General features: G+C 41.3%; 1 long non-coding RNA gene across 1 annotated transcript; it reads right to left on the bottom strand.

Moving 5' to 3' along the window:
* Nucleotides 1–495: 495 nt before the first annotated feature.
* On the bottom strand, nt 496–7,674 carry LOC134294782 (uncharacterized). Its single transcript, XR_010001482.1, has 3 exons — nt 7,185–7,674; nt 6,370–6,607; nt 496–908 (listed from the first exon to the last, which is right to left on the bottom strand). It is a non-coding gene; the product is annotated as an uncharacterized LOC134294782 (long non-coding RNA).
* Between the last annotated feature and the right edge of the window lie 1,822 nt (nt 7,675–9,496).

Genomic DNA, 9,496 nt, shown 5'->3' on the forward strand with positions numbered 1-9,496 from the left:
TGAAGTCAGCACGCCTTCTTTTCAAAATGTTCATTTACAGTGGAAGTATGCTACTGAAATACAAATACAGATGCAATGCCCTTCTCAAAAAGCTCTGCATGCTTTCCCAGTGAAGAAATGTTCAAATTTATGGATTTTATTTATGGTAGGTGAAATCTGATGATAACCAGTAACACACATCCCACATCATCCCCCAGATTATTGGTCTTGTAAACATTTTTTGGCTTTCCTTGTACACTATGAGAAATTTTTGCTTTGGTTGAGATTTTGGCAGCTATTCCTTGCTGATGTACTGAACGCAGACTTTGATACAATACCAACTGCCATTTCAAAGGGAACCTGGAGTACAATAATAAACTTCTAACTAGCTAACATGCAAGATTTTGTTACAAAGCCTCTTTCCATTGATCTGTGGAATGAATAGCACCCGTAATAAACTCTAGGGATAGAAGAATTTAAAACACACACATGAAACAAAATTAAAAGAAAAAGAACTACTGGCAACAAATAAATCTTTATTGGAGAAAAAATATCAATATACAACAAACTGGGAGATTCAAAAAGTCTGTTTTTAAAAAAGAGAAGGGGTAATGGGAAAAGAATCAAACTAGAATTCAAGGGAAAAGACTGCTGTGTCAAGAAAACAATGGCACGAAATTAGTCATTTCTCTTGAGAGCTATCATAATGAGAGTGAGGAACTGCTCCTGAACCAATTCGCTTCACAATCTCCAGGTCTTAAGTATATGATCCTCTCAGGATGCCAGAATACAGTTTCACTAAATGACTGTATAAGCACTTTGTGAAGGACCTCCTTTTGGCAGCAGGTGCCTTTTGTACTTCAGTTGAGCTTCTGCATCAAGGAAGGACGAGAACAGAGGCACAAGTTCCTTGATATCATTTAGGAAATCTAGTGGAAAGCAAGAGTTTTGAAAGCATAGTTGAACGCAATGTTCTAATTAGACTTGAGCTCTGAATTCAGAGCATGGTCTAGCCTGAGGCTTTGCCATCATAACTCAATATAAGATAGTTCTTTTAAACAATGGTTTTATTTTCTGTGAAAAGTTTGAAACATATTTTCAGTTTTTGTGCCCTTTGAATCCAGAACCACCTAATAATTTTAATCAGTGTGATTCTTCTTTGAATAGCCATTTTCTTCCCCATCCAGACAATGTTGGCTGGAATTTCAGCAGTTTCTCCCAAGCAGAGTAAATCACTGAATGAATTCTTGACTATTGAATCAGCATGTGGGTCAATGAGTCTACTCTAGTCAGAATTAATAATATGATCTATCATAGATTTTACAAAGCAACAAAAAGGAGAATATGAATTAGTATAGAATTACTATGGCTACTACATCTGGTATTATTTGTGGAGTTTTTCCCATATTGAAGCAACATACTCAATTCCCTCAGAACATAACATTATACATTGTTTTTCAAATTTATATGATTCATAAACTGCTAAAAACTGATCAGTAGAAAATTATTTTTCACAACATTTAGTAAACTACAGGTAGAAATAAATGCAATTGATAAAAATGCAAATTTTGCTTTAATATTGCTCAAAATTACAAAATAACACGTGCATTTCTGGGTGCGATGAATTTCAGCCTCCTTGAAGAGATATTAGTGTTAAAAACAAAGTGAATCTATCTCATGTACCTTATTTCTGGGATATGTAGTGTTCCAGAGCACTCCACCTTTGGTGTAAGTTCACTTAGAAAACCAGAAAAGGCACTTCAGGAATGTTAGGGTTTTTTTCATGTCAGAAGTGACTTGAAAAACTACAAGTCACTTCTGGTGTGAGAGAATTGGCCGTCTGTAAGGACGTTGCCCAGGGGAAGCCCAGATGTTTTGATGTTTTTTACCATCATTGTGGGAGACTTCTCTCATGTCCACGCATGGAGATGGAGCTGATAGAGGGAGCTCATCCATGCTCTCTGTGGGTTGGATTTGAACAAGCAACCTTCTGGTCAGCAACCCAACCTTCAAGTCAGCAGTCCTGCTGGCAAAAAGGTTTAACCCACTGTGCAACCGGGGGCTCCTAGGAATGTTAGATCAAGCCTGTTTAATTTATCATAGTAGAACTGCCCTGTAGTATTGAAACACAGGAATTAAAGTGGTGTCAAATTGCATTAATTCAGCAGTGCAGATGCACCCTAAGTGAAGTTTTTTCCCCATGCAATGGAGATATAAAGTTTTTTTCTGGTTCACCTGTAAGAAATGGCAATCAAACAACATGTTCTCACTTTCAAAAGAGAAAGAAAGAGAATTGAAGATCTGTATCTGATCACTGTTTTACTCTAAAAGCAACAGAACAGTAGACTGAAGACTGCAACTCGAGAGGGTTCTGTTTCCACATAGATCCCAGACTTAGTACAACGGACTTCCTAGAAATATATGATGCACAAACACAGTCAATTTAAATACAGAAAAATGTGGCTGCCCCAGGTATGTTTTAGGTTAGATAAAAGGTAAGATTTGCAGTAGCTCAGGGGAGTGCGAGGAAAGATATCCCTGAATTTGATCAATGAATTCAATTACAACCCCATTGCCGGGACTTCCATCCTGGGCTTACAATGATACATAGTTGTGGCTGTACATGACAATTCTCTTCAATAAATAAGGAAGGGCTCAAGAGCACTGACTTGCATTTCCCTCTTTTTTATTTTGTTCTCTCTTACACCCTCTTTCTATTCTCCTTCCTTTTCTTTTTCTATTCTTTTTTTACAGCTCTTCTGGGTCCCCAGCTGATTTTCTTCGCAAGGTTAGTTGCTAATACATTCCTAGCACCCATGCATTATTAATGCTCACCGCTCTCCAAGATGGCAGTGACAAATAGGGAGCAAAATTCACTGACTAGTGGGGAATGTACTTTTTAGTCATGCTTGAATTTTTCAATCCATTCTGCTTGTTGAGGATTGTTCAGGAAAAGTACTGCAGCAGAATATGATCCCCCGCCTCCCGTACAAACAGCCTGCTCACAGCCCCAAACCTAAGAAGCACTCTAGTAACCAGTGGAAAAGATTATGAGTCGGCTTTTTTCCCAGGAGGCTTTGAGGAGGAGTGGTGCAAAAAGTACCTTTGATGTTTCCAGTAGCACGCAAGTCATTGTTTTTCCTCCCATGTCGTAAGTGGCAGTTTTGACTCCAAATTGACTATGCGTGCAGTCAAGTAAATTATAATATTTTAAGTAGGCTATGCAAGCCAGCTGTAGCGTTCTCAGAAATAATACCAAGTGTGTATCATAAGATGCATTGATTTTTCCCCCTTTCCCTTAATGTGCAGATTTGTTTCTTCTGATAAAAACCTCTGTTCATTTTTACAATATGGAGAAGTGTTCTGTGAAATTCATTCAGTGATGGTTATTGGCTACTATAAATCCCACCAGAGTCTTACTTCCACACTTTCTTAATTCAAAATCACTTCATTTAGAGTAATGCATTATGTACCAACGGTGCTGCAGAAGACTGAGCAAATATATTTTTATCATAAGAAATAGCTTTGTGCAAATATGATGCTATTTCTATTGAGCATTTAAAAACATGGATAATGCATCTGAATGCAATAGAGATGCCATCCAGCTACAAGCCTGGATATAAGGGAAAACACAAAATAATATTTTTGGTGGGCGGGAGATAGGGAGGATAAATTAAGGTCCTAACTTGTTGAATGCTAGCAGCTGATTTCAATTAGCCTTTTGAACATTCTCGTTTATCTTCAGTGTTAGTAGTCATTTTACAGCTAGGTTATGTTCTACCTAAAAGAAGCCTGGTTCAACCACTGGCGTAAATGGAAAAGGAGCACATAAGCCCTTAAATTTATTTGCAAACAGACCAATTAACTATATTTGGAGCACTTAGCTTGCCAATTGCTACTATATACTCACTTTGAACATATGACAGATCAGATATTGTATATTTGCACAAACATAATATTTAGCCTAAATTCCTCTGTCTACTTACATGTCCATTGGTTGATTGACTGAACCCAAGGGAATCTGCTCATGATTTCATTTCAATGGTTAAAACACAGCACAAATATGGTATTATTTGGACAAGATACCATCCACAAAGACAATATGAATCCATCTGATAATCCCTACAATACTATACTATGGAATCAAGGCATGTTGGTAAATTTATTCCAGAACTCTTCACATAATACCATTTTTGCATAAAATCTGAAACCCATTTTCCAGGGAGGGATTTTGCTGGTGTGGTCTTCACCCTGGCTGGCATACCACTCACCTAACCTTAGGATTCCATGATATTGTTATTATTATTGTTATTGTTATTATTTACAGGATGGATGGCCATCTGTTGGGTGTGCTTGGATTGTGCATTACAGAAATGGTTTGGGCTGGATGGGGTTTAGGGGTCTGTCCTAACTGTATGATTGTCTCATGGGATTACTGTTATTATTATGGAGGTATTGGATGGGCATCTGCGAGGAGTGTTTGGATTGTGTCCTCCATGGGAGAAATGGGCTGGACTGGATGTTCTTTAGGGGTCTGTCGTAACTGTTTGATTCTGTGATGCGATGTTGATTATTGTTGTTGTTGTTGTTGTTGTTGTTATTATTATTATTATTATTATTATTATTATGGAGAGGCTGGATGGACATCTGTCAGGAGTGTTTGGATTGTGTCCTCTTATATGGTTGAAGGAAGTTGAACTGGATGTTTCTGAGCGGTGTCCCCAAACCTTAGGATGTTATGATATTACAGAGGCTGGATGGCCATCTGTGTTGAGTGTTTGGATTGTGTCCTGTGTTATGGTAGATGGAAGTTGAAGTGGTTGTTCCTGAGTGGTGTTAGAGAACCCTTGGATTTTATGATAGTACAGCAGTTGGACGGCCATCCGTCTGGACTGTTTGAATTGTGTCCTGTTTTATGGTAGGAAGAACTTGAGTGGGAAAGGAAGCTGGGGGATGTTCTGGCGGTGGCGGCGCGGTGTTTTAAAATCTCTGGCATTCCCCTTTGGGGGCAAGCTCCTCCGCCGCCGTTAGGCCATCTTTCCTCCTTCCCCCCTCCCCTCTTCAGGATCAATAGGTGTCCGAAGTCAAGGAGGGAAAAAAGCAGTGGTTTCGCTGTGCTCCTTCCCTCCTTCCTGATACCTCCTCAGATGGGAAACCCACCTAGCTCTCAGCCGTTTGTATGAAGAGACGGAGAGAAGAAACCACCGCTTTTGTCCTCCTCCTTCCCTCCACTTCACAGGCAGGGAAGGCACCTTGCTCACGCCTGTTTGTTGGATCTGTAGGATAGTGAAAACTGCTAATTTTGCCTTCTCTTTCCCTGCTACTTAGGGGCGTGCGGGGAAGTTGTGAGACAGCGAGCGGCGGTGTGCCAGGGCTGGTGGCCAAGATGGCGGTGGTCGCGGTAGCCGGCAAGCGAGGGCGCGAGGGAGCATGGAGGAGGGGGGTGGGGTGGGTGAGTTTTGCGTGCTGGGCCTGTCCCGCACAAGCACACATGATTTTTGTGGGTTTTTGGGGTGGTGTTGGCCACGGATGTTGATGTGAATTGTGGCTTAGTCATCTAAACCCAGCCGCAAGGGCGTTGTGTTGTTAAGTTTTGTGGTTCTGGGTGTTGTAGTATCTTTGTTTAGATTAAGATAAAAACAGACAGACCATTTTTATATATATAGATCAATCAACAGAAAAAGCAGTTCAATACATGGTAATGTTGTGTAGGAATTACTATATTTGCGAATTTAGCACTAAACATTGAACTGGGATATAGGGCAGAGTGGACTCAGATAACCCACAATATCTGCTTTGACCTGGGTTATCTGAGTCCACACTGCCATATAACCCAGTTCAGATAATGTGGGTTATTCTGCCTTGATATTCTGGGTGATATGGCTGTGTGGAAGAGCTCTGAGGGTCCTTCCACACAGCCATATAACCCACAATATCAAGGCAGATAATCCACATTATCTGCTTTGAACTGGATTATATGGCAGTGTGGACGCAGATAACCCAGGTCAAAGCAGATATTGTGGGTTATTCTGCCTTGATATTCTAGGTTATATTGCTGTGTGGAAGAGTCCTAGGGTCCTTAGGAATCCATAGGAATTAAAAGGCCACCGAAAGGGAATCTGGCACCCGGTATTAAAAAAAACTCTAAAATCAGGAAAGTAAATAAAGAACAACACTCTGAAAACAGGGGAAATCCAGACAGGAAACAATCAGGGCCAGCTAACACCTCCCAACCAAGAATGCCCCCAGGGAGGAAGCAGCCAGGCTTTGAACCTGCAAGGCCATTAAATGCTAATCAAGCTGGCCAATTGCAACATTCACACTAGCCTCAAACAGACAAGAGCTCTTTCTCCCACCCTGGACTTTTCACAGATATATAAACCCACTTACCTAGCTTCCAACAGACCTCCCAACCTCTGAGGATGCCTGCCATAGGTGTGGGTTTGCCGTCAGGAGAGAAAGCTTCTGGAACATGGCCAAGCAGCCTGGAGACCGAGGCCACAGAGGCAGCCAGGCTGTGGAGGCAGGAAGGCCATGTCTCGGAGGAGGTGCCTCAACGGCGCCCCCTAGAGGATGGCACCTTCAGAACTGCTTACTTCGCCTAATGGTTGAACCTCCTCTGTCCCTTCTGTTGACAGAATGAACAGTATATGTGTGGCACACCTTCATTTCATCTTCCTGTCCTTGCCTGTGAGACATTTACTCAGAGCAACAGAGACGATTTTCATTCACCATATTTGAATCTATTAGTAAAGTAATGAACTCTATTAGTGAATGCCCGTTGTCACTGCACATTTTCAATCTACCAAAACTAAGTTGTAAGTTTTCTTCTCTGATTCTTATTCTGAGATAAAATTAAATCTCCTAACATAACTAAAGGCCTCTTCCAGAAGTAGTTTTCAGGATTTGCATTCCCCATATTTGAAGGAAATCCATTGTTAGTAAACTACTTGTAGTTGTCAACCAGCATCCTGAATTGGCTAAGGTGAATACCAACTATTTGACAGAGAACTATATAGTGACACTAAGATTCTACAATACAGTAGTGTATACGTTGAATTATGGGGAATATTAATTCACAGAAATTAGCCACACTACACAACCAAATTGATTGTTGTTGTCACTTGCTGAGTTATATCCAATTAGCCTCTCCAACCAACAAAATGGCTTTCATGATTTATTTACCAATTAAATATATACCTTACCTATTCACCTCTTTCCTGCAGAACCCTGTGTGCCTACAAAAGGGTTGAGAGACTTTCCAGAGGAAGTTTGGCTGGCTGTAAAACCTGCATTGGAAGGAAAAAATCACATAGTATGATATAATACTAGATTTTACCCATTAAATCAGTAGGTACCTTGTAGTAGGGCTGAGCAAAATGCTCTTTACATTGTCTACTCTCCAGGAAGCATGCAGTCAGCAGCAAATTATCCCTCTTGGCTTGCCTTGAAAGCAACACTGCATAAGAGCTGTGGTGTGGAGGTAGTCAGATGTTTCTCTCATGTGACTCTTCAAAATATGGAAGAGTCACATGAAAGACCTCAGAGGCTTTGTATTAATGGGGGGGGGGAGTGTTTCACATACAGATATTTATGCTATGTATAAATTGCACACATTGTAGCCATGTTGTCCTCACATTGCAAATCCTGATCAGACTGTGCATTATGTAAATGAATAATGGGAAGTGTAGATAACCCAAATAACCCCTGGTATTAAAAAAAAAAAACTCTAAAATCAGAACAATAAATAAAGAACAACACTCTGAAAACAGGAAAAAGCCAGACAGTAAACAATCAGGGACAGCTAACACCTCCCCCAAAAAAAAATTCTCCCAGGCAAGAAGAAGCCAGGCCTTGAAGCCATAGGGCCATTAAATGCTAATCAAGGTGATTAATTAGAGTTTTTATCCCACCCTGGACCTTCTACAGATATATAAACCCCACTTACCTCACAATCTCTGAAGGCCCCAAAGGCGGGCCCGGCGCGGGCACCCAGGCGGAAGGGGAAGGCCTCGCCAGGAAGGCGTTTGGCGGCTTCTCTACTCTGCTCTGGCGAGAAGGAACGTGTTCGGGGCTTTGCACCTCTGTATGTGGTATTGTGGTTTGGGTGTTAGACTAGGATTCTGGAAAGGTAGGGTTCATATACCTACTCATTTATGAAAACCTACTGAGTGATTTTGAGCAAAACAAACATTTCAACCTCTGAAGGAAGCAAAAGCAAACCCCCTCTGAACAAAATTTACCCCCCCCCAAAAAAAACCCCACGTAAGTTTGCTGTAGAGTGACCATATGTTGAAAATGACTGGAAGACACACAGCAAACAACAAATATTATTTCATAGCCAAAATAAGATATGGTCTTATTTTTGACATCTCCAAGTATTTCATGGCCCCACGTTTTTGGACAACAGTTATCAGCTAAGAACACAGCTGATAACTGTTATCCTTAGCATTTTGTAATGTAGGTGTGTTTTCAAGATCCACATTGATGCTGAAATATTACATTTTTGTTCTTAGCCTGTGCTGCTGCTCAATTGCATAGTCGTTTCCGACTCTTCGTGACCTCATGGACCAGTCCACGCCAGAGCTTCCTGTCGGCCGTCACCGCCCCCAGTTTCTTCAGGGTCAACCCAGTCACTTCAAGGATACCGTCCATCCACCTTGCCCTTGGTCGGCCTCTCTTCCTTTTCCCTTCCATTTTGCCCAGCATCGTGATCTTTTCCAAGCTTTCCTGTCTTCTCATGATGTGGCCAAAATACTTCAACTTTGCCTCCAATACCCTTCCCTCCAGTGAGCAGCCGGGTATTATTTCCTGGATGATGGACTGGTTGGATCTTCTTACGGTCCAAGGCACTCTCAGGATTTTCCTCCAGCACCTAAGTTCAAAAGTGTCTATGTTCCTTCATTCAGCCTTCCTTATGGTCCAGTTCTCACATCCATAGGTTACTATGGGGAATACCATTGCTTTGACTTTGAGGACCTTTGTTGCCAGTGTGATGTCTCTGCTCTTCACTATTTTATCAAGATTGGCCATTGCTCTCCTCCCAAGAAGTAAACGTCTTCTGATTTCCTGGCTGCAGTCTGCATCTACAGTGATCTTTGCGCCTAGAAATATAAAGTCTTTCACTGCCTCCACGTTTTCTCCATCTATTTGCCAGTTATCAATAGGTGTAGTTGCCATGATCTTGGTTTTCTTGATGTTTAACTGCAACCCAGCTTTTGCACTTTCTTCTTTCACCTTGGTGATAAGGCTCCTCAGCTCTTCCTCACGTTCGGCCATCAGAGTGGTATCATCTGCATACCTAAGGTTGTTAATGTTTCTTCCAGCAATTTTAACTCCAGCCTTGGATTCATCAAGCCCCACACATCGCATGATGTGTTCTGTGTACAAGTTGAATAGGTAGGGTGAAAGTATGCAGCCTTGCCGTACTCCTTTCCCAATCTTGAAGCAGTCTGTTGTTCCGTGATCTGTTCTTACTGTGGCTACTTGGTCTTTATACAGATTTCTCAGGAGACAG

The sequence above is a fragment of the Anolis carolinensis genome, chromosome 1 (assembly GCF_035594765.1).
Source record: "Anolis carolinensis isolate JA03-04 chromosome 1, rAnoCar3.1.pri, whole genome shotgun sequence".
Classification (NCBI taxonomy): Eukaryota; Metazoa; Chordata; class Lepidosauria; order Squamata; family Dactyloidae; genus Anolis; species Anolis carolinensis.